At 44.4% G+C, this 25,691-nt stretch overlaps 1 protein-coding gene across 3 annotated transcripts in view; it reads left to right on the forward strand.

Moving 5' to 3' along the window:
- The first annotated feature begins 4,828 nt into the window (after window positions 1–4,828).
- The window catches only part of LOC144829079 (putative 2-ketogluconate reductase), a 384,668-nt gene continuing 363,805 nt past the window's right edge, over window positions 4,829–25,691 (forward strand). The window contains exons 1-2 of one of the 3 annotated variants that reach the window (XM_078687852.1): window positions 4,829–4,870; window positions 17,220–17,311. The gene's annotated coding sequence lies outside the window, so the exon portion shown is untranslated. Of the gene's footprint in view, window positions 4,871–17,219; window positions 17,312–25,691 lie in introns of those variants that run through there. The other 2 variants (XM_078687851.1, XM_078687853.1) reach the window with 2 other exon arrangements.

A 25,691-nucleotide genomic window follows, 5' to 3' on the forward strand; every position in this document is an offset into this window, starting at 1 on the left:
GTCTCTACCCTCTGAGTAAAGGAGCCCCTCATCCCAATAGATCCAGTGGGACACACTGAAACTCCCAGCAGCCTCAGCAGCAGCTTGCTGTCTGTCTGTTTGCTGTTCCTGACTCAGTTCTGCCCTGGAAGGGCCCCCTGTCCCCAAGAACTCAACCTGATCAGGTTCATGTTCATCTGAGACAGTTCCTTCAAAGAGACTGAGACCATCTCCCCCAAGAGATTGATCCTCCTCCTGAGCCTGGGGGGAAGACACAGCCTTATACCTCCTGCTCCTTCTCTTGGAAGGCCCCTGGTCCATTTTTCCAGAATTCAGGGCCTGTTCAGTAGAAGTCAGTTTGACCTGTGACCTGGTCACAACAAACACATCTGCAGAGATACTTAGGGCTAGATGTAGGTAATCCGAAAATACCAATTCTAAAATACCGAATTTTACCGATTCGGTATTTCAGAATCGGTATTTGGGATGTAGATAATAATTCGGTAAAAAATACCGAATCGGTAAGATTCGGTATTTACCGAATCGGTAATTACCGATTCGGTATTTGCCATTCATAGGAATGAATGTTAATTACCGAATCGGAAATTACCGATTCGGTAAATACCGAAAAAGTCAAGGGTGGCAGGATGTCACTTTGACACCCTGTTGCACCCCTGATTAGTGCTTGTGTGCCATGTGGCACACATACATGCCCTAAGGGAATATATGTCTGTCACATGGCACAGGTGTAAATGCAAATATTTGCATTTACATAGGAATTCGTTATTTACCACCAAATAATAGTTGGTGGTACATAACGAATCCTTAAAGTCCTGTAGCACTGTTTACAGTGCTACCTACATTTCAAAATACAGATTCGGTAATTTTACCGATTCGGTAAATTTACAGATTCTGTAAAATTACCGATTCGGTAAAATTACCGAATCTGTATTTTTTAATGCCTTACATCTCAGTATCCAAATACCGGTCGGTAACGGCCAAAAATCTGTATTTTCGGCCGTTAACGACCGGTATTTGGATACCTACATCTGGCCCTTAGTATTGCTGCATGAGCCCTAACTTCCACTTCAGCCCTGGTTGAAGTCTCCAAATCATTGCCCAACAAGCATTCTACTGAAAGGTCTCAGCTAACCACATATTTCTCAGGACCAGTTGCCCCTCCCCAGCTGAAATTAACAACAGCCAACGAATGATCAGTCCTGACATTGTTAGACTTGGTCACTTGGCACATCCCACCAAGTATGATCTGGTCAGGACTCACAAGATCTTCTGTCACCATAGTGACACTTGTACCTGTGTCCCTGTATGCCATGCCTCCTTACCATTAATCAAAGGCTGCTGTATGTATTTGCCCAGGTTACTGGGACTGACAAGTGGGGTGGCAATATCCATGCAACCATCACAGACAAGTACAGCCTGATCTGGAGTTCTAAGCCAGAACCCATCTCAGAGCCCAGGTTAACACTACTAATATCTTGTTCCCTGTAACACTTGAAATTGTACTAGGTGAAGCAGTTACCTTAGGGGCAGGGGTGGTTGGAGTTGAATCCTTGGCCCTTGGACAATTTGCATCTTTTGTCCAATGGTTCTTTTCTTTACATGAGTAACAACTAGGTTTCTTTTTGCGTTTTGCTTTGTTGGATTGTGACCCCCCTCCAGATGCAGGCTTTTGGGGACCTGATGAAGTCTTGTCATCCTTACCCTTGTCTCCACCCTTATCTGAAGTTTTAGCATCTTGCTTCTTTTGGTTCCACCATAGTTCTGGTTTCTCTGCTTCACCCTAGTTCTGACCCACCCATCTGCCTTGTTTCCCAATTATTGGGTTGAAGTCAGATCAGAGTCAACCAGGTATTAATACAACAACTAATTTTCGCAATTATTAAGGATCTACTCCCTCATAAGCAAATTGTACAATCCCCTGAAATCATTACCTTTGCTGCCAAGCAACCGGCCTTCCAGAGCCTTAATGGCACTATCCTTAAAGAATACCCAGTCCTGATTCTGTGCCTTCTGGGTGGCTCTGAACGTAATCCTATACTGTTCAGTGGTTAAGCCAAACCCATCAATGAGAGCACTCTTCAAGACTGAATGATTGTCAGCATCCTCTTCTCTATTAGTGAGGAGCTTATATCTACCTTTGTCAGCAAGATAGCTGCCCACTGCTCTTTAGGGACCCTTTGAACTTTACAGGCCCTCTCTAACACAGTTATCCTCATCCCCAACATGGCAGGGAGGGACAGTCTTGATCAGGTTCCTATTGTCAAAAGAATGTTCTTTAACTCTAGGGACACTGTTGCTGTCACCATGGGACTCTAGTGCCAATTTCTTTCTAGCTCTCTGGACATCTAGGCAATCTTTGTCTAGGGCCAATTGTTGTTGCCTGAGCCTAAGCTTAGCTTTCTCAAGTTCCAGAAATTGGTACTTCCTGTCATAAGAGTGGTCCCTCCTGCTAGATACAGAGGCCCTACAGACTGTCCTGAGTGATGATATTCTGCAGAGGGAGAGCTTGATCTGCTTGGTAAACTCTGCACACTTCCAGGAGGGGTGAACAGGGGGGCATCTTGTTCTTCTTCCTCATCTCCCTGAAGATCTGAGTTGTCCAGGTGGGAACCTTCTTGTTCCACCTGGCAAGGGTTTGAGCCTAGGTCATCAAAGGTGTCACCTCCTGACCTGTCCTTATTCCTTGCCCCACCTACTTTCTCCTGTTCATATGACCCATGGGGTCTTCCTAAGGTCATCTAGAAGTAAGGCCTCTATGATGGGTTGAATGTTGGCATTTCTCCCTGTCTTCAGTTTCTAGAAGCACACAGGCCTTTTCATTCTTGGAATAAAAGCTCACTGTCTCTAGAGGGCAGAGAGACAATGGCATCTTCTTTAGGACACATACTAAGTGTGGTGAGGTGTTGCACCTACCTAACCTAGTGGGAACTAAACTCTCTGGAGAAAGGGTGTGATAAACCCTTGACTTGCCCAACCCTAAGTTCAGTAGAACTTACTTATTCTAAGCTAGTATTATATGTACCGTAAGCTGACATACATCTGACACAACAACATCAGACTGTCTGCATACATGAGTTGTCTACAATGGCAGCCCCCCAGCTTGGTGGAAAGGCACACAGTTGAAATGAAGGCACTTACCAGCAATTAACATCCACAAAGCTGGAGCCTCAGGAAAGGGACAGGCTCAGCATCTATCAAGGAAAAATACGGACCTTGTGGAGTATTAAAGCTGAAAATGATTAACACATGTTAACTGGCCAGAAACACATACCCCCCCACTGAAAATGGAGAACATGCAGTAATTAGATCAGGACAGGAAAAAAGAATAAACATTTCTATTGTGCTGTAACCGCTTCTAATTATACTGGCATTTTCAGGAGTATAAAGGAAGTCACTAAAAACAAATCAAAAAAGATGCAAATCAATAGATATTAGCATGTCTTCACATGCCACTAAAAGGTCCAATGGCTAACACTGAAATGTCCTCACTAACTACAGCAAAGACATTTGGTCTTCCCCTAAGGTCTCAACATCAAGGGTGGCTAGTAACTTTAAAAACTGGTAGGGCGCGGCACGGAAAAACTTGCCAAGATGCTGTTGGTCAGTGTCTCTCCTCTCCCGGACGACGAGCAGGAAAGTGAAGGAATGTGGTTAACTTCCTACATGCCAATCCACCTAATTCTGGAGTTGCTCTCAGGGTGTTTTCAGCATGTGAGCAGCTCAAGGATTGGTTGGAGCAGACTAACCCAGCATTCATTTAGAGGCAGGGTGCCTGTAATCCCCCGGCTGTTTTACAGCGCTGGGATGGCTGGCTCTGAGGTCTACATGTCGGATGGGCTGGCAGTACACAGCTCACCAATCTGACATGCGCACTGAGCACCTGGAGATGTCATCCTGCAATCTGCGGGAATCTGCCCCGTCCCACATTTTATTACTCTGTGTTTACCTGCTGCGCTGCAGGCGGACGACACTCCTCCGCCTTAATGGAAGAGCCGCCGCTGCCCAACATTATGCCTCATTTAGTATAATTCAAATATAGGCCTGCATAATATAACCCACTTTTCTATAAACTGCCAAAAGCAAAAATACCTGAAGATGAAAGTAATCACACTAAGAATATAATACTGTGGAACAATACTGGACTGGGGAACCAAAAGCAGCCAGACAATATTACTCAAACAGGCCCGCTCTCTCTCTTTCTCTCTCTCTCTCTATCCATTCTATCATTCTCCCAGAGCCAGACAGGCCGTAGTGGGCATCAGGTGTAGGTGGGGGGGAAGAGTGGGGGGTGTTTTTTGACCCACTGGAGCTTGTTTCGTAGCTGGGGTCCGGTTTTTCAACAGTGCTGCAATATCGTCCCCCTGTAACAAAAGCGGTAGCGGTGCTCGACACTAGCGCTTCTCTCAGTAGTACACCCCCACCCCCTCGAAGACTCCACATGCCTGCTTCAAGGAGCTGGGGAACTCAAAAAGACCGGGAAGGGGCCTGGGATTTACAAACCAGCCTCCCAGGGCTCCAGCCAACCGGGGAACGCCAGGTGGAATAAAAGGCCTGTCCAGCCCTGATGATATGAAAATAGGTCTGCAGACAAGTTGCACTCCGAGTTACACAGAATGGGACAATCGAAACTACTGACTCCGGCTTCCTCTTTGCCTCACTTGGCAAGGTATGATATTTTGTACTTAGCAAAAATACACTTGAAGACGTCTAAGAAACAGAACGTAATGTCTTTGTGTGAGCTAATGGTTTACAACCTGTTTAATCACCTGCTTCTCTGTAAAATAGAGTTGCATGGATACACAGTGGTTCAGAGACATCCCAGCGACCAGCAAGAGCTCACAGCGGTCAACGAGATAATTCGAACAGGCAAGTACGTTATTACTTGAGCCACGGGACAGAGCCAGGGGAGATATGGGTATCCTTTGTTTAAATACACATTTATAGCATTATACAATTATTGAACACAATTCTGCTAAAATTAATACAGTGGCTATATGAATGCGATGTTGTGAGGCCAGTTCGCTGCAAAGGACTTGTGCTGAGCACTGAAAAGACAAAAAATTTGTACAGCTGGTGCAAACTTAGGTTTAGGGCTACCAGCCCTACACCATTACCTCAGCCTGTCACAAGAGGAGAAGGGCCAGACAGGGGTGTAACTCAAGCCCCTGCTGCCCTTGCCGTGCATGGGGTGGGGTGTGGGGGCGACCCTTGTAGGGCTATTCCGGGGGCCCTTTTTCATCACAAGGCCTATGAAAATCTGTGAGATGGATGAGACACAGGGGCCCTCATCATGTTCTGCAGGGGAGACCCATCTTTTTGCGTTACGCCACTGGGGCCAGATGCAAAGGTGTAAATAGACAATGATGGGTTTGTTTACATCTTACTGAGAAAAACGCCACTTCGAATACTAAACTATATTTATGGATTTAGGGGGTAGAAAGCAGGGTTCTCACCTGGGCAGGGAAAGGAAGGCGATGATGAATACCCACAAAACTGTACATATTTGAGCATTCATAACAATTCCCAATGTTTTTTACACCTGATTTGCTCACTTACCTTTAGCATGTCAAAAAACAAGGTTAAAAAATTACCCAATTATGCCCACCCTAGGAAGGCATTTCTCTACATGTAAAACAATTAATGTACTGCGGAACATACTTATATGCACAAAATGCACATTGTTGTAACACTTTATAATGTAGATTTCCCCCAAATATTGACATTCTGCTGAGGTGAGCATAGTGTGAAGGTTTACAGTAGACATTTACAGCTTGGTTAGATTCAAAGACATCAGCTTACCTATAACAGCAAAACTAAGCACCACATTTATATATTTCAAATACAATTTGATGGCTCAAGTAATGCTTTATTACATGCTCGACAGTGAATTTACAATTCTTTCACAAGCATATTTTTTTCTGTTCTCGCATAGGCAGTGCTTAATTTGTAAAATATGAAGTGCAGGTGCTCACATTCTTTAATGAGGCCACACCCACTTCCCGGGCTCCGCCCACTCCCTCCAGTGGCCCCACCCACTTCCCTTTATTGGCTACATCCACAAGCCTCAACACATCGGAGTCACCTCCTCCCTTATTGAGTTCCGCAAGAAGATGAAGGCTGGCTCTTCACAAAAGCAACTCAGGCACCTCACACCTACACACGTGCCTAAATCCCTGGATACCTCCTGGGTGATTAGTGCGCTATACAAATCAATATAACATATTGGAAACCTATGACAAAAACTTAAAAGTGAACTCAAATTAGAGAAAGGTAATTTGAGGACTTGAGGCAGCTTTGCAAACAAAAGAAAATGGTCTTGCCCTGCGCTGTTTAAAAGAAAGAAAAGAATGAAGGCAAGAATACATTAAAGAAGGCAGTAACAAATGCAGGCAGGAAGAGGAGCACTGGAGTAAGGAAATAAATAAGTAATGGATGAAAGAAGGAGGAAATAAGAAAAGAATGTGAAAGGAAGAAATGAAGGGATAGAGGGAGAAACACACCATGTATGTTTGTAAAGCCCATATTCACTAGAGGGGGCCTTGACACCAAATTAAAAATGTTGTTATCCAGCTCAATTGCACTAATTTTATCTAAAGATGAAAGACTAAGTGGCCACACCAAGATTTCAATGTATGACCCTGAGATAGAACACAGATTCCTGGAGTAGATATAAACATATGTACAAGAAGGAAAAAAATAAAAGGGAGAGTGAGGGAGGAGGAGAGGTCTAAAGGCAAAGATAGATGCAATGTGAAGAGAAATGTGAAAAGCAGAGTTTGGGATTGCAAGACTGGAGTGGAATGTGATGAGAAGGAAAAGTGAAAAGAGGAGAAAGGCAAGGGAAGAAAAGCGAACAGTGGGGAGCGTGTGAGAGTAGAGTGGAAGGGAAAGATGAAAGGTGAACAATGAAAAGCATTTATTGAGGGGATGTAGTGATTAAGAGAAAACACAGATGTAGGGCAGAAGGTGAAGTAAGATTGGAGAGAAGAGAAGGTGTGAGGTGTGAAGAGGAGGAAGAAAAGCAGATACTGAGATAGAGCAAGCAAAGGGTACACCTCTGCTTTTGTAAATATACAGTCATTAATTATGTAAAGTTGAGAGGTGGCAGGAGTGTATCATTCTTGGCGTGAATCATCAATGCACAACAGTGTTGTCCAAGACACACAATAGCGATTCTTTAACTGTGTTAAGTTTTATGCCATAAAAAGATGTTTTGTTATGTCACAATAGGTATTCCTGATAAAACCTAATAAAGTGTCAGTTATACCATTGGGATTATGCCTTGATGGAGAATCACACTCTCATGCTTCAAACAAATAGTTATATTACATGATCAGACTATAAGTCGCAAAATCCCACTGCCACCTATTTTCAAATGAAGTCAGACATTCAACTCCATTCAGACAAGCTTCCACAAATACTTTTTAACTAATAAAGCACAAAATTCAACTGAGTCTGCCGCCTGTGCTATATATTAGGATTGTAATTTATGATCAGCGAGTAACAAAAGGACGTCTGTGATAAAAAAACAGAAACCGACTGAGCTATCCACATAATATAGTTCTGTCATCTGCATGGTACATGTTCTACATTACCCCTCTGTGCTACAGTCAAAACTTCTACTAGACACAACTCTGATCTCTCTCCAACAGGGACATAAGGCTGTAAGTATGCAGCAGGGGTTTATGGGACATGGGTCTTTGGAGGTGAAGAGAAGGTGTGGGGCGATAGATCTCAGCAGGCTTGTAGGGGTGGGGGGAGGTACAGAGCACCCAACACAGCCTAGCCCCTCTGATAGCACATTTTGAATCAATGCTATTTCTCTCCAGGTCAAAGCTGAGAAATTCCCTGTGTATCCTCTCTCTGGTTAGGGGGTAATTGGGAAAGCCTCCTGGTTCGAGTGGCCAAGACTGAGAAGGGCTTTGCGGTCTCACATGCGAACTCAAAGTATGGATACTCAGGGCCCAATGCATGCTTTAATACAACGCGATGGTGGGAAGGGGTGCTCTGAGAATGAGGGAGGGAGCCAAGGGGTACTGTAACAGGAATGAGCGACTGTTGTTGCAGGGAGGGGCACTGAGCTACACATGAGAAAGGCACTGTGGGGAGAGGGGGCACTGGGATAGTGGGAGAAGGCCACTGTGGATAGAGGGGCACTGTCGGAGGTAGCGGTGGGGCACAGTCACAGTGGCAGGGATGGGAGGTGTTCTTCAAGGTGCTTGTGGCTGCAATGGTGCCCATTGCAGAAGGGAGAGGACGGGTTGGATAGAGACGAGATGGTGCCGGGAAAGGTAGGAGCATGGTACTAATACACTAACTGTCAGAAAGAAACGTTTTCACTTTCGGACCACCCTCAGCTGCTTCCCGTATTTTGTTATTATGCTGCAAGGCCTTGTCTGGACTCCTGAGGCAGGCATCTACTGGTCAGTTTCCTGTGGTTGCAACTGTGCAGGAATGTATCAATGGTGTCCCACGGCCAAGTATTATTCTGTCACCTGTAGGATAACAGCTGTGTGTAAAATAACACACACACAACTCACCTAACCTTGCAGCTTTGGCTACACTGGAAAGCGCAGACTACTGGGTAGCGCATCTGAAATTATGCTCCCAGTTCATCATTTGTGCAGTTTATACTGCGCTTGACACAACACACCCACCCTTACCCTACCCTGAGGACCAGGCAGGATGTGAGGTAGTCCTGATGGCTCCTGGCCCCAATACCGTCTCTGCCGCATGGCAGGATTTTGGGCGTGGGTATTTCTCTTTTGCTTTCTCCTGCAAGCAGGGCAAGGAGGGCGTGTTTCAGTCCTGTGTTTGCGAAATAATCAGGATTTTGCGCATACGGACTGACATCTGTGCAGTGGGATATTCCCAATGGTGCGCATGCTTTCATTTCCAGAATGCACGTCCTACAGTATTTAGGAGCCCGGTTGGAGAATGGCGGTAGGTATCGTGGTTTTCTGCGTGCTTAGGTTATTATTGGCTATAATCATAAGCAAGCACCACACTGAATGATGGGACATTAGTGTGCTGGAGACTCTAGCTGCCTTTAAGGGAACGTCTCCTCTTCCTGCTAAGTAGAGTCAAGACACAGAGGAGCTATCCTTGTCTGAGGTCTTCTGATGAAGTTCCGGTCTCCTCGGACTTCAAGGAGAAATATATTGCGAAGGACTTGCATGGAGACTGGTTAACCCACATTAAGGAAAATATGGGTTTTACGCCACTTGAGAAGCCTGTTCTTATGAATCAGTTCTGATGCACTTCCAGAAAGTCATCCAGTGCTGAGGAATATAATCAAAATTGTTTTTAAGCTCACATGCTAGCTGCACCTTCACTAGCATGAAGCACTGTTTGTACAAGGTCACCATGGATTGTCTATGATGTTATACCTGTTGTGATTTGCTCCATTTGTCTCCCTATACAGGCTGATACAGTGCAACACAGGTACACCACTTTGATAATTTCTTTGTCTGAATAAAATATCAGATACTTAGGCAGATCATACAACGTTGACAGTTGTCCTTATAACCAAACTCTTTATTAAGGTCCTGAAGAATCACTAGTCATTGCACACATGCGGGAAACATGCCGACCGCTTCCTGCACATACTAGTCAAGTCTCGAAGAAGGAAACAGAATATTCCATCGAGTACAGACTAGTTTCTCCTTTTAATTAAAGCAGGGGACCCCCAGAATAAACTTGATCATGGTACTCCTAGCTTTATTTAAAGTCACATACACGTCTACGCTTTTCTGGCCCACACCCACACTTCACCAAACGGCAGTTGGATAGAAGATCTCCGCCAAAGAGCCCCGCTTCGAGGTGTCGCCCGTTGGGTATTGCACCGCCGACCCAACGAGGAGCAACCCAGATGATGAAGCATGACACCTGAAAGGGTGTGTGAGAGCATTACATCCAACAAAATGGATGCCCTTCTGTAGGACTCCGACAAGCCCCTACAGCATCCATACTCCGTTGTTATCCGTACATCCATGAGCTCTAGGAACAACACGATAACCAGAAGTTGTCTAATGGACTTCTAGTCTCCTCCGGTGACAATGGGGACCATTCATACTCCCTTGTCTTGAAACCAGTCAAGAGGAGGGCGTTGTTGGAGGGAATTTCATTGCTTCAAGAGAAGGATGCTATTGATCCTGTCCCCAAAGAGGAGTGGGGTCAAGGCATCTATTCTAATGTCTTCCTGGTTCCAAGGCCATCAGGGGATTTCCATCTGGTTATCAATCTGAAAAATCTCACATCTTTTATTTAGGAAAACCTTCAAAGAAGTATCCCTCTGATTCAGCTCACTCACTTTCTGATAACCTTGGACCTTATGGATGCCTACCTACACATTCCCATTGCCGCAAAATATAACCAATTCCTGAGGTTTGCAGTGGGGAACTGCTATTGGCAGTTCATAGTCCTCCCTTTCAGCTTGAATCAGCTCCAAGGGTCCTCACCAAATGATGGCTCCAGTGGTGGCACACCTACATCTTCTGGGATCCAGTTTTTTTCCTACCTTGACAACTGGCTCATACATGCTCCAAGTCTTAGCCAGATCAGTCACTTCTGGGGTTTAACAAGGTTGGTTCTCTCCAGTTTGGACCTTCTCCTCAATCTTCGGAAGTGCCACTTGCCCCACTCCAAGGATCTCATCTTCATAGGATCAGATTGGGGGTGGTTTCCTGCCTGAGAAGAGGATCCTGTGTTTACAAGCTGCTGTGCAGGATTTGATCTCCAGGGTTCAAGTTCTGGTGAGGTTTTGGTTGGAGGTTCAGAGATACATGGCAGCCATGGTGCAGACGGTGCAGTGGGCGAGGCTGCACCTCTGCCCTCCTCTGTGGCAATTAAACAGACATTGGCCAGCAGCACGTCATTTATTGGACAAATTAGTTCCTCTGTCTCAGGCAGATTGACAGAGTCTTCTTTAGTGGATCGACATAGTGAACCTCTCCAAAGGGGTCCAGGTGCATCTGGATCCTCATATAGTGCTCCCTACAGATGCCCGCACGTTTGGCTGGGCTACTCACACTTCTGGACAGATCCTGACAGTTCAAGTGGTTCTTCCTGGAATGGCGATCTTCAGCGCACTGACATTTTTCCATCTTCCTCTGTATCAGAAGAATGTGCTGATAAAGACTGACAGCACAGTGGCAGTCTCCTACATCAATCATCAAGGAAGCACACCCTCAGACATCCTCAATACGATTGCAACACAGTTGGGCTCTTGGGCAGAGACCAACTTGTTGCAACTATCAGCAGTCAACATCAGGGGTTCCGAAAGTGTGAAGACCGACTTCCTCATCAGCAATTTCCAGACGTCACAGGGCCTGGCCCTGTCCAGATCAATATTTCTGGAGATATGCAAGCGAATCGGCAAACATTATCTGGACCTCTTTGCAACCAAGGACAATGTTCAACCACACAGGTTTTGCTCGAGGTTTCCAGAACAAAAAGCTGGGGGAGTGTGCACTTTGGTGATGTAGTAGCCATAACATCTCCTGTATGCATTCTCTCCTTTTCCATTAATTCACAGGGTTCTCTCCAACTTCCAGCAGAAGACAGGGGACTTGATACTGGTTGTTATAGGCCACCTACCTGGATCCCAGATGATTCCAATGGGGCGTCAACGCTAGTTCCTGAATCCTCCCAAGACTTGCCCTCAGTTTACAGGAGAAGACACTGTACCAATGGCAAATCCTAGGTGAAAGAGCATTGGGCTGGAGAGAGCTTGAAAAGTCACAGATGCTGTGGCTCATCTACTCAACAGCAACACTACAGCAGGCATTCACATCAGTCTGATGAATGGTACCGGGAGATATAGTGCCTATAAACAAACAAATAATAAGGCTTTAGTGTAATAACAACTCTGTCTCAAAGTATCACCTCTCGAATGTTTTTTATATCTCAACCAACCTTTAGTTTTGTTGTTGTTTTGTTTTCATTTAGATTGTCCGTAGAGGCTGCTTTTTCAAGATTTTTGAAACTGAAGTGAGTAAGAATTCAGCATCACACCCACAAGCAAATTTGGACGGGGTGAGCTTCACCCAAGTCTTCTCTGACAGAGCCCTTCCAACAATATATACAGGCTGAACAAAAACACTGGTTACTTTGTTTGCAGCACGATGTTGCAACTGAGCTCAGCGCAAAGTAAAATCAAGCCTGTTACTGCATCTTACCTTTTCTTCTGGGTATTTTTTACATCCAGGAGCGAGACGAATGCAGGATAATCTTTGCAGTGAAGACAAAGCGGAGGATCAAGGGAGGCAGGCGGGAGGCAGTCTGGGCAATGTCGGGGCGGGCGGGGGCCGGGGCAGGAGTGCACCCAAGCCTGAAATGTTGCCCCCAGCCCCTTTCTGCCCCGGGCAACACTGCCACAATCCGTAAATGCTGCCCCCAGCCCCCTTCTGCCCCAGGCAACGCTGGGGCGGACTGCTAGTTATCATGATAATGTCATAAGGACCTATAAACTATGGTCGTAGTTTCCTTTGGCCTTCTTGTTGTAGGTGTCATGTTGATAACTATACCCTGTCTCCTTCCTTGTATATAGGTACCTAGGGTTCTATGGTTGTCAGCTTGTGCTTTCATGACCAATTTGGCTTTTGCAAAACTTGTCCTAGCGTGTTGTTTAATCTCATGCAGTTGTTCTAATATTTCTGTGACTGATGGTTGCATGGTAGAAACTCCAGATATATCAATGGAAAGTGCCCGAAGTTGCTGTCCTGGCATGAAGAAGAAGGGCTGAGTGGGTATGGTTATTATAAGTGAATTCAGCTAGGGGTAAGGCCTGATCCCCTTGTCCTCTATACGTAGATAGTGAGCATCTTAGTGGAGCTTCTAGGGATTAGTTGACCAGTTCAGTTTCCCATTGGTGTATGGGTCGAAGGAGGATGACAAGGCTACCATTATTCCTAACTGATCACAGTGTTCTCCAAAATTTAGATGTGAACTGAATGCTGTGATCTGAGATGATTTCAGTTGGTAGACCATGCAGTCTAACTAAATTCTGCGGCGGTGGGTATCTTTTTGAGGGGGATGAAATGTGCCATTCTTTATAACATGCTACAACTACTAAAATGTTAGTGAAGGTACTGCTTGCTGGAAGGTTGGTAATAAAATCCAGAATAATAGTGTGCCATGGAAATGGGGGTATAGTCAGAAGCTGTAATAAGCCGGCAGGCGCAGTGTGAGTGTTCTTGTTTTGTGCATAAGTTGGGCAACGAGATACGTATTCTTGTATTTGCTTCCACATGTTGTCCCACCAGGAGGTTTTTTGACAATTCCTTAGGCTTTTTGTTATACCTGGGTATCCTGCTAATGCTGTGTCATGATTCCATTGAATTATCTGACGTCTTTTATTCTATAGTAAGGATCTACAGTTTCTGAGCATCAAGGAACAGCTTCACTGTGATAGCATGGTTAGGTGTTTTGATCTATTCTTTGGTCTTTAGTTTGTTATATTCTTCATGTAAGGTGGCCATAACGGTGTCATACTCTCTGACTGCGACTATCTTTTCTGGTGAAATGATAGTAGGGGCATCTGATGTGGAATGGGAAGAGTGAGCATACTCCAGTCTAGAAAGAACATCAGTCTGTAACTGCTGGGTCCCTGGGCAATAGGTGATGATGAAATCGAACTCGCTAAAGAAATGCTACCATCACATTTGACGGGGGTGAGAGCTCTAACGGAGCTAAATAATTGTACATTTATATGATCTGAGAATATTGTGACTGTATATTTAGCCCACTGTAGGTAATGCTTCCATTCACTGAATACCAGTTTGATGGCCAGAAGTTCTCTTTCAGCCACTGAATGGTTTTGCTTCATTGGTGGATGTTTTTTGGAATAAAAGGTTAAGTGATGCATGTGGCCAGTTCTTTGGTTCATTTGAGATAAAATTCCTCCTATTGCTAAATGTAAAGCATCAGCATCAATGTAATAGGGCTGGTCTGGATTGGGATGCTGAGGAATGGGTGCAGTGGTGAATTTAGTTTGTAACAGTTGCAACGCCTGATTGGCTTCTGGAAACCACACAAAACATTGCCTCTTTTTTAGCAGCTGTGGTATAGGTGCCACTATCTCTGAAAAGTGCAGGATAAAACGACTATAAAAATTGACGAAGCCAAGTACCTGTTGAATTTCCTTGACATTTGTTGGAGTTGGCCAATAGGTAATGGCTTCTACCTTTTTGGCGACCATGGTGATGCCTGTTGGACATAAGTGCTACCCCAGAAACTCTACTTACTGTACATGGAAGGAACATTTGACAAATTTAGCAAAAATAACTTTTTACCTAAGGCGCTGCAAGCTGGCACCTTCATGCTGTACATGTTCTTGTTCTGAGTTTGAGTAAATCAGAATGACATCTACGTAGATGATTGCACAAACATCAAAAACTCCTTCAAGGCCTTGTTAATGAAATATTGATATGCTGCCCCAGCATTTCAAAGCATGAAGGGCATAACAGTTAGGATTTTGTCTCAGATTACTTTTGTGAATCGGGCCCAAAGGCGGATTTCCATTCATCACCTTCTCATACACAGATTAAGTGTTAAGCTCCCCATAAATATGTTTTTGTGTAAATGGTGGAATTTCTGACCAGATCAAGTAGTACCAGAATTAGCGGTTGAGGATAGCAGTTCTTAATAGTTACTTTATTGACTGCCCTATAACCTACACATGACCGCAACTCCCCAGAGTTCTTGGGTACAAAGAAGAGTTGGGAAGACACAGGTGAATTGGAGCGACGTATACAACCTATCTCTAGTAGTTCATCCAGATATTTGCGTAGATATCGAATTTCAGGTTCTGTCAACACATAAACTCTACTGCAGGGCATCCCTGCTTCTGGGAGGAGATCTATGTGGCAATCAAACACTCTGTGTGGGCAGTTGGGGAACTTTAACTAGGTCAAAAACATCTTAACATTCCTGATATTCTTTGGGTAGTTTAAGATTTTCTGTTCCTTGGACCACAGTGCGTTGCAGAGGAATTCCCATCTCTGGAGCCTCTTAATAGCAGGTCGTAGTGCAGAATGGTGAGTCAAGGTTACGGTGCGGTGTACCCAATCAAGTTTGTGATTATGGTGTTCTAGCCAAGGTATTCCCAAAATGACCTCAAAGTTGAGAGGGTCTATTAGATCAAAGACAAGTCATTCAGTATGCACATTATCGCACACTAAGGTTAGAGCCTCTGTCAGAAAATAAATTAGTCCAGAAGACAACTTTGAACCATCTACTGCTCGCACAGGCTCAGGGTTTTCTTTGGAAACTTTTGTGAGCCAGAGCTTGGCAGCTAGGGCCCAAAAATTGCCTGTGGCCCTTGAGTCAATAAACATGGATATTTTGTGCTTCTGCTGTGGGGATAGGATTATTGTGACTCGGATAGTCAGATGCTGTGGTATTTGTGTTCCGAGATATATCAGATATTGTGAGATCTGTACAGCTTCTCTTGACAAGACAATCTCCCTTATGATCAAGAGCCTTAGTTTTACCTGTTCTTGATTGACTTCTACACTAGCCACAGCCATAGTCTTTTTTGGTTTTGCAGAAAATTCCCTAGCAAAATGGCCAGATATGCCACAATTAAGACATAGGCTTAATTTGTGGCGACGTTCTTTTTCCTCATTAGACAGTGGACCTCTTATACCTCCTATCTGCATATGTTCAGTATTAAGAGTCTTACTGACTTCTTCTTTTTGGTTTTTAGAACAATTACTCTGGTGTCAGTGTGAGATCGGTCACCCTTTCGCTCACCCAATCAGTGAACTAACTTAACCACAAGGTCAATACATTTTGCACAATCGTCAGGTAGATAAATGATGTGTGAGAGGGAGTCTTTAACGTCATCTCCTAACCCTTGATAGAATGAGGATGTTCTTTTCTGTTCCAGCCAGTGAACTTCCGCCACCAGTCAATTTAAAGTAGTGATATAAGTCAGCAGGTCCTTAGAACCTTGTCGTAGGTTTAATAACTCATTGTCACTTTCTTGGATAAAAACATGTTTTGCAAATAACTTAGTCATGACAGCCTTAAAAGCAGAATAGTTGTACACAAGTGGATCATTTGTTTCTATTAAAGGATTTGCCACGTTAGCGGATACAACTAGCAAATAGGAGATTACAAACGGTACAATAGCAATTTCATTGGGGAACGCTTGAGGTTTGCATAGGAAATGTAATTGGCATTGACTCATAAAGGATGCAAATTTAGTTCTATCGCCATAAAAGCACCCTGGAGCTGCTAAGGGCACAGGCCTGGGTGTAGAGACAGATACATGCAGATTCTGGTCAGTAGTTGTAAACGCACCTCTCTGAAATGGTTCGTCAAACACGGGCCGGGTCAAAGTTGGGCAAATATCATTGGGTTTAGTGTCTCTCCATGTGCCCTTTCTCATTGAAACTCTTCCTTAAATGTTGCACTTTCTGTTTTTAACCTATTCAGATCTAGTTGCAACTGCTGCTTTAACTCAGACAGATTGTTAGTGTCATTGAGGTCTCCTGATAAGGCACATGCTAGATGATCCATGACTATTTGATCTTGATTGGTCATGGCGCCACCCGAAAAGAATGTTAGGTGTGTGGCTTATCCTTCTGTCATAAGCCACCCGCCTGGATTTCAGATGATTTCAATGGGGCAGCGACACTAGTTCCCAAATCCTCCTGAGACCTGCCCTCGGTTTACAACAGGAGATACTGCTCCAATAGCAAATCCCGGGGGGAAGGCAGTTAGGATGGAGAGCGTGTTGAGTCAAAGATGCTGGGGCTTGTCTATGCAACAGCAACCCTGCAGCAGGCCTTCACACCAGTCTGATTAATGGTACTGGCAGATATGGTACCTATAAACAAACAATTAATAAGGCTTTATTCTAGTATTAACTCTATCTCTTAAGGTATCACCTTATGAAAGTTTTTCAAATCTCAACCAACCTTTAGTAGTGTTGTTGTTGTGTTTTCATTTTCACTTTGATTGTCCATAGAAGCCCCTTTATCAAAAATTTGATAACTGTAGTGAGTATGAATTCAGCCTCAAACCCACAAGCAAATTTGTACGGGGTTAGCTTCACCCAAGTCCTCTCCCTGGCAGAGCCCTGCCAACAGTAGAACAAAAATACTGGTAATCTTTGTTTGCAGGGCGATGCTGCAAATGACCTCAGCGAATAGTAAAATCAAGTCTGTTAATGCATCTCTCCTTTTCTTCTTGTTCTTCTTTCCATCCAGGTACGAGACTAATGCAGGAGGATCTTTGCGGTGAAGTCAAAGCAAGAGGATCAAGGGAGCCTCAACACCGAGTACTGGAAGCCGTGAAACAGGTAAGTGACAGGCAAAGAGGCTAAGCGAAGGGGAGGAGTGTGGGCGGTCTTTAAATAAGACTGCTTTAGAACATTCATAAAGGGCACATTCTAATTGTTTGTAACAAGGGACAGGTTCAGAGAATTAACTTGATGAGGCTGCCTTCTAGAAGGTGCTTTAGAATGTTTACAAAGATCATGTTCTAATAGCTTATAACAAGGAAAAGGTGCAGTGAAGGTAGGACAATAGGTTTCCTGTCACAGGGATGTGTGACCACCTCTGAAGTGTGGCTCACTGGTTAGAGGAGGCAGACCTGGAAGCAGAGGTCAGCCCGGGACCAGGGTTCAATTCCCGGCTCGGCGGGGTCTTGAGTCCTAAAATGTCCATGGACTCGACAATTCTCGTTCCGGTGCCTACTCGATTCACGGGTTCACACTCTGCGACTCTGGGCAATAGCTTGCTTAATCTCCACAACGGTCCATCGCGGCGGGATGCCTGGCTTTCACCTTGCGGATACCCTGCCGGGGTTATCTCACAGGGGAATACCAGGACGGGTTCCCTAAGCAAGCGCTTAGAAACCGCTTGGTGATTTGCGCTATATAAATTCCTGTACATTTACATTTACATTCTCAGACAGGACTTACTGTATTGGGACAGGGTGGGAGCACTTGCCAGAGCCACTACACTGCTTTAAAGTTCACAGTTGGTGCCCCCCTTGCACACTCCAGTTGAAACCAGTTCAGGGAGCCATTCGCTCCCGCTCTTGCGCACAAATGGACAAAGGACATGGGAGTATTCTCCCCACTGTCCAGCCCCTCCCCTGGGAGGGACCCCATAATCATCCAGACCGTCTCCTTAAGGTTCTTAAGGCATTACCTGTAGGTGGGTCCATAGATTTGTCATGGGAAAGGATTCAGATCCGAAATCACTTCTGCTTCAACCGTCTAGACAAGTTGGACTTCGCTTTGTGAACCGAGACTGCAACTAGGAAGGCTCCTGCTGCTCCTGGCCGCTTCCTGCAAGTCTCCTGCAGCGTCTGTGCCTGTGCTCCATACAGGTTCTTCACAGGGCCTGTGGACATCCAAGACACTTGAAAGAATATCCCTTGGAGTCAAGGAGTCACTCCCCTGTATCTGCAGGCACCGCAGCACAGCTGACTGGTCTGCTAATCCCGGGCTCCCCCAGACACCGAAAGGCTCAGTAGCACAGGTGGTAGTTCTGCAAATCCCTCAAGGCCAGCACTGCATTCTCACTGAGTTTGACGCCAGTATCCCTCGTCGGAACAGCTGAAACAGAACCCCTGAGCAGTGCGTCCACTTTCCATTGCAAAAGCTTGTTGAATCTCTCCTCCAGAGATCTTCGGGCTCCAAGAAGCTCCAGCCTCAAGCATCTCCTACAGCCAAGATCTTCACGTGCACCACATCCCTTGCACCATGGGCCTTCATCCTTTATTGAGCTGCTCACGGTCCTCTTGCGACTTCTGTGCCTCCAGCGGGTGGTTCCTCTCGAGGGTCTTCTTTGGCTCCAGTGGGCTCCCTGCTGGCTCTGGCCTACTCTGACTTACCTGCTCATGGTGAGTCACGTGGACCTTGCTGGTCCCAACACCACTTTTTCTACAACTATGTTGGTTGCCGTTGCCAAGGCTTGTTGGTGCCCCTGCCGGACACTGACCCCTTGGTTCTTTACATCCGACGTGGGACAGCTCGTTAACAGCTCCTAGTCTTCCACAGCATCGCCTGGTCCACACATTCTCAACCTTAAGAGCACCGTCAACTCTCCAGCATCTCCGACATCATTGGGCATTTTTCTCCCGTACACCTGGCCACTCCTGAGTGGCATAGACTCTTTCCCCTCTGCTTGCAGGTACCTCTCATCTTCTTTGGTGGCATCTTTACTGAAGTCCTCCATCGTGCTCTACGGTAGTTTCTGACGTAACTGTACCTATGCACCTGCCTTTCCGGGTGTAGGTATCCTGGTTCCTGGGGTATCCACGGGTGAGGTGATTCTCCAACCTTCCATCTTCCACAGGGTTTCTTCAGGGTCCACTGGGAAGGGCTCCTTTTTCTTTAAAACTGCAACCGCGTCTTACCTATTGACTTACCTTAAGCACGCGGTCATGTTCCCACTCTTCACAAGACCTCTGTGGAGTTCCTAGATACTCGCCGTAGGTAGATCCTTGGGTACCCGGCTCTTCTACGTCTTCTGGGACCATTCTCGACTTAGGTCATGGTTCGTACTCCACTCTTTTAGTACATGGTTTGGTCTCCCCCTGGAGACCACTGTGTACTTGTGCTACTTAGGTATTCTATTGATAAAGTATTGTCTGTATTGTGTTCATATCTCCAGGTAGGAGATATTGCATGGTGTTAGTGAGTGTTAATAATAAATACATATTTTTATAACTACACTGTGTGGTTCTGTTTCACTTAACCTATACCATAAGATTAAGTAGTGGTAAAACAAGCTGCTTTACACTCCTTCTGGACTAACCATAAAGGCTGCTGTCCACCACAGCTATCACTTAGAGAGCTTTCTAAAGTTGTCTAAGACCACTAAAATCACCATAAGGGTTGTCTGAATTAGTGAAGGGTACTACACTTACATAAGTGAGCACCATATACTAAGCCAGCCTCCCACAATGGGTTTCACTGTAATCTTTCTCTTTCTGCTTTAAAGATTCAATGCTTTGCTATAAGGGCTCTTAGGACCTTTTGTGAACCTTGTTCTGCAGTACAATCTCCGATTTCTAGATTTTGTCTGAGTTTTTCCTGTGGTGAGACCACTGAAAACTCGAGCTATTCCTGCTTGGGATCTTCTTGCTGTCTTATGGTCTTCACAGTTTCATCCCTTCGAACCTCTGGATACGGTAGACTTAATGTTCCTCTTCTATAAGGTGTTTTTTTTTGTGACAATCACATCGGGCAGGAGAATTGGGGAGTTGGGTGCTTTAAAATGTTGTCCTCCTTTTCTTCAGTTTCTGGATGATGGTGTTGTTTTGAAACCTGATCGTGTCTTTTTTCCCATGGTTAAGTCAACTTTTCATAGATCCAAGGAGATTATTCTCCCTTTTTCTTTCCCTTTCCCTCCTCTCCGGAGGAACATGTATTACATCCGCTTGACAGTAAATGGGCTGTTTTGATTAATGCCTCTAGGACTCAGGAATTCAGGAGAACTGACTCCTTATTTGTAACCTTTGGACAGTGTGGGAGAGGCAAGAAGGCAACCTCTATGTCATTGAATAGATGGACTAAATCAACAATCTCATTGGCCCTTTAATACAGGGGATCTTCCGGTTCAAGGAAGGTCCATAAAAGGAATGGTCCCCTACTGGGCAGGGATCCAGGAAGTTTCTACGCAAGAGATCTGTAGGGCTGCCACCTGGTCCTCAGAACATACTTAAGCATTATTGCCTGAAAAATGTTTCTGGTTTGCAGTTCAGCTTGGCTGAAGGTGTTTTGAACTTTGGCATATAATTTCTTTTTTATGTGTTGTGTGTTTTCTGGTATTTGCATCTAGCAAAGCGATGGTGTTGCATTAATACTGTGATTCCTTCCGTTATTCCGTCAAAGGACTTTCAGCTTTGATATACCTCATGTAGTAATAAACAGGACGTGAACGAGGGACGTAGGGGTTATGACCCGTTTACTTATCGATATTTTTCATGTCGTAACAACTGTAACAAGGACGAGATGGACTAAGGGTAATGAAGATTACCAGTAAGTACCCGGTCAAATCCAGTTCCATTATAACCTCCCACTATGACTTCTATCTTGCTGAGGGCGGAGAACTAAGCACTTTAAAAAAAAAAACTTTATATTGAAAAAAGGCACAGAGTCAAAGTTGCAGTATTACAGAGGGTATAACATTCCGGTAACATATGCTATCAAAGTGCATTTTTACAGTTATTAAGGATTGAGGTGGTCTCCAAGTCTGGTTTTCCTCATCGCTTGATCGTCCGTGGGTGATGTACAAATTTCTCCTCTATAGGCATTCCAGCCTCCCTATTTTTTATCCCACTTTTAGGGCAACCTCTTTGTTTATAGATAGTTTTCTCAGCAATCATACATTTGTCCTTTTCTGCCACCCAACCAATTGTCATCGGCAATCTAGTGGAGCCCAAGAGCATTACTATAGCTCGTTTCACTAATAGGTATCCCAGAGCTACCCATTGCTGCTCTATTTCTGACAAGTCCGTGGGTTCCCATATATTTAAAAGCCCAAGTTTTGGTGATAGTTGGATGTGTTTTTGTGGAGAAGTGTGGCTCAGGGGTTAGAGGCAGCAGACCCGGAAGCTGAGATCGGTCCTGGACCAGGGTTCAATTCCCCGCCTCGGCGGGTCTTGGGCTAAAATTTCCACGGACTCGATAATTCTCGCTCCGGTGCCTCCTCGACTCACGGGTTCACACTCTGCGACTCTGGGCAATAGCTTGCTTAATCTCCACAACGGCCCCTCGCGGCGGTATGCCTGACTTTCACCTTGTGGATACCCTGCTATCTCACAGGGGAATACCAGGAAGGGTTCCCTAAGCAAGCGCCGGGAAACCCACTGCGGGTAGCTGTGCGCTATATAAGCTCAACTACATTTACATTTACATTTACATTTACCAAGTGAGTCTACACATATATTGGAGGGTCTCAAACACAAACCATGCTCGGTATACCCCAAAAACACAAAAATTTGAATAAACTCAAACCAATGTATCTAACAAGGGTCATCCCTACAATGGTCATGAAAGGATGCCCATCAGTCACCACACGGAACCGCCCTTCATCATTTGGGATTCCATCAAGACCATGCCAGAGACGGCCATTCAACTGTCACGGTCGGGGGTCCAGATGTTAAAAAGGAGCTCCTCCGCCGGTCAGTAAGGTCCAACTATGGTCTTGCCACTCATGTTTTGAGGATTGTAATATCAAAACCAGGGGGGGGACTGATGTTAGCAGTGCTCAAAAAGGTGAAAACTAAAAAATGATACTAAGAAAAGTGATGCTAAAACAGGATGGAGAGGTTACTTATAACTTTATTCTGGTGTTCCCTGACCTCCTGGTCTAAAAAAGTAGTCAAATGACAGTCACAGATTATAGACTGTCTGAATGTTTAAGGTGGTCGACATGTTTCAGCAATATAGCGACAGACTTGTCATTGCTTTCTTCAGGACCAATCAACTAACGGCTACTGCAAATGTGATGTGAGAAAACAAATAAGTGCTCAAATCAAAATAAGATACAGAGATCACCTGATTTCACTAGGTGTTCATCTCCCTCTTGTTCAAGTTCATGCTAGTAAGAGGTATAGACCTCACCCCACCTGGCCACGGCTCAGAGAAAGGGGAAGCACCGCTCTATCCGTCGGTACCCCGAAACCGGCGTCCGGTTCGTGCATTCGTGCATGCTTCGTTTCACCAGAGGTGCTGAGAAAATAGAGAGACGGGCGTTTTCAATAAAAGTATTTATTGAACAGTCTTCTTTCTCAAGTATAAGAAATGTACTGCTAAATCGTAATACCGGTAATAAAGTACAGAGTGTATATTCCGAACAGTATTATAAAGTAGTACTGTAAAAGCATGATATAGCTTCTAAGCCATAAATTGCCTTAAAAAGGATAAAATACATACAGTGTTAAAATTATGGCTAAAAGTACTCAACTGGTGCTTATAAAATACGCCTACCCCGGTGTACCTGACCTAAGCCTAGCACAAGGGAAGAAGTAAGTGAGGAGTAGTTTAAGTTTAGTATTCTCGGCCAAGAATATGATCGAGAATTCTCTAAGGGTCTAATCAGCTCCATACCTTGGTTTAGAATGAAGGAGGTCTTGTATCTCTCTCTCAGGACTCGATTTCCCAGCAACCCACAAGGGTAGCCTGGAAACACTGGAGCTGGATTTCTCGGCAGGAGAAAAGACAGAGTCTCTCAGTGCGTCAGCTGGAGGGTCGGCTTCCTTCGGCACATGCAGCTACAGGGCGTCGGGCAAGTAGTTAGTCGATCTGCTCCAAACCACCGTGTGTCTGCTTGGGCAAATCTATGCATATTTATAATATGAAGGTGCCGAGTTTGACGTGTGATTGGACTTAATAACGTCATAGAAGACTCAGTTCTTCGAAAACTCCATGATTTCCTAGATAAATTAGTATTCAGGCAAGGGGATGTCTCTAAGAAATCTTTGCTGATTCTTGGAACATAGTGGAAGTAGCCATGCCATATTTGGGCTGCATAGGCTCAGTCTAAATATGGTAATGATTTCTATGCCTATATAAGGATAGGATAATCCGTACCTATATAAGGGCATGAATCAGGAAAATTTACACTAGGGTCCTAGATTCATTTACAACACCCACTCCACGATCTTAAGTTCAATAAAACTAAACCTGTAAGCACTGAACATATCTAAAGCTGGTGTATACAATCCCACCCAAAATACAACATACAAAATTGCATTTGAAAAGGCTTGTTTGAATATAATGAGTATAGAATAAGCAGATCTTTATAGACATGAAGCATAGTATACATTCTATCATAGTAAAAATATATTCATGAAACGTCTCTGAAGTTTTACAGAAAGGAAAAATAAATGTTCAAGACCATCCCATATCATACTTTATAAGACGTTTTTGTTCTGATTATTAGGCCAAATATAGTCATTAGGAAGTCTTTTAAAAGAAATCTTGTTCTCCAAGAATAGTTCTACTTTAAGGAGATAACTCTGTGCCAAAAGTTCTATTTTGGAAAAAGTTCTAATTAGTAGATTGTTTTGAAAAAATGAAGGCCGACTTTCAGAGTTCAGAGAACGCTGTGTGAAATAATCAAAAGTTATTCTCAGGAGTGTCAGGAGAAAACATCAGATCGTCTAGGCTGGCAAAGAAACCGTCTTCCGTAGTAGGTGAAAGTGGAACCACTTCTGTTAGCAGATCAAAAGTGCAGAAGTGTGGATCATTGCCGTTGGCGTTTGATGCATTAGCAATGTCCGTAGTAGATGGTACCTGTATGCCTGCAGATCCTAGTATCTCACCCTCATTTAGACTTGCCGGTGAGACCTCAATGAATGCCATCATCAGAATAGGCAGCCGTTGGGGGCAATACGATGCATGAGCCGTTACTGGACCTAGCAAAGTGTCAACATCCGATGGCAGTACTGATGGAAGTGTAAGACAAATGTCCAACACGCATTCCTGTCCGCAAAGCCGGCATCAAAGAACAGGTAAGATGCAATCTTGCCAGATTTGTCTGAACAATAGAAACCAGGTTGTGTTCAGATCTCTTAAACGAGCCAAGCCAAGAATCTGTGAAATTCTCTCACGATACCTCATGGCAAGGAGGCCTTGTTCCATGGTAGTCTGGGTGTTGCTGGTGGCCGGACTTGCCATATCGGAGCAGAAGGAATAAAAATAGAATTCCTGCTACTAGTCCCAAGATGAGAGGCAGGCCACCGAACACAGAGTGTATGAAATTTGGAAAAATGCAGAGGACTGTTTTAAATGGTGTTAACAGTCCCGAAAAAATTGTCTTAAATACATGTGGGATGCTGCTGGTATTAGACATGTTTAAGATTTGACTTAAAATTTCTGCGAAATGTACTGGCCAGTTTGTTGATAATAATTGCAACTTGCAGATCATATGTTTCTCTAGACGAGGTCAGTGGCACATTTTTCTGTAAAAGAATGACTTTCATTCTGCTTAAAGTATCAATCCGTATAGAAGAGATATTCAGTGAAGGCCATAAGTCCGTCCCTCTGTCTGCCTTGTGCGTTGGATACAATACTTGCATACAACAAGTGACCATGAACGACACACTAACTAGATAAGCTTTTCCTGGAAACATGCCACAACAGCTGTGATCATTCAGCATAACGTAACTGCCATTGGATAGTTGCCTGAAAATTGGTTCTATCACTGTGGAGGGTGTCCCGTGCAGATGGCATGAAAGGTTATTTGCAGAACCATCGCAGGCTCCGTGTAAATTAATACCTTTGCACTTTGCTTTTTTCCCCTTATTCCAACATTTATGTGTGTAAGGTAAAGTCCAGGTCGACTTAATGTAGTCTTTACCCAACCTTTCATACAGGCCCACTGGTATATGCTGTAGACAATACTCGAACTTGAAAATCGTCACTGGGTATCGTAATGGTGCCATGTATTATACATTCAATGACAGGCTTCTCAGAAACTGTTAATTGTAATCTTTCCAGTTTTTCAATGCTCAGCTCCGTATAGTCTGCTCCTTTTTGTGCCAAAGATATTTGTTTATCTGTAAGGTTCAATGCAGAAAACAATGACATGTTTGTGTTGATTAAACGCCATGGCACATAGCCTGAACGCAGATTTTGCAACGTCCAGCCCAGCTGCATTATAGAACGTAATTGAGACTGGCCATGTTGTAACATTAGCAAATCCTGCTCTATTATG

This window comes from Lissotriton helveticus, chromosome 4_1, assembly GCF_964261635.1.
Source record: "Lissotriton helveticus chromosome 4_1, aLisHel1.1, whole genome shotgun sequence".
NCBI lineage: Eukaryota > Metazoa > Chordata > Amphibia > Caudata > Salamandridae > Lissotriton > Lissotriton helveticus.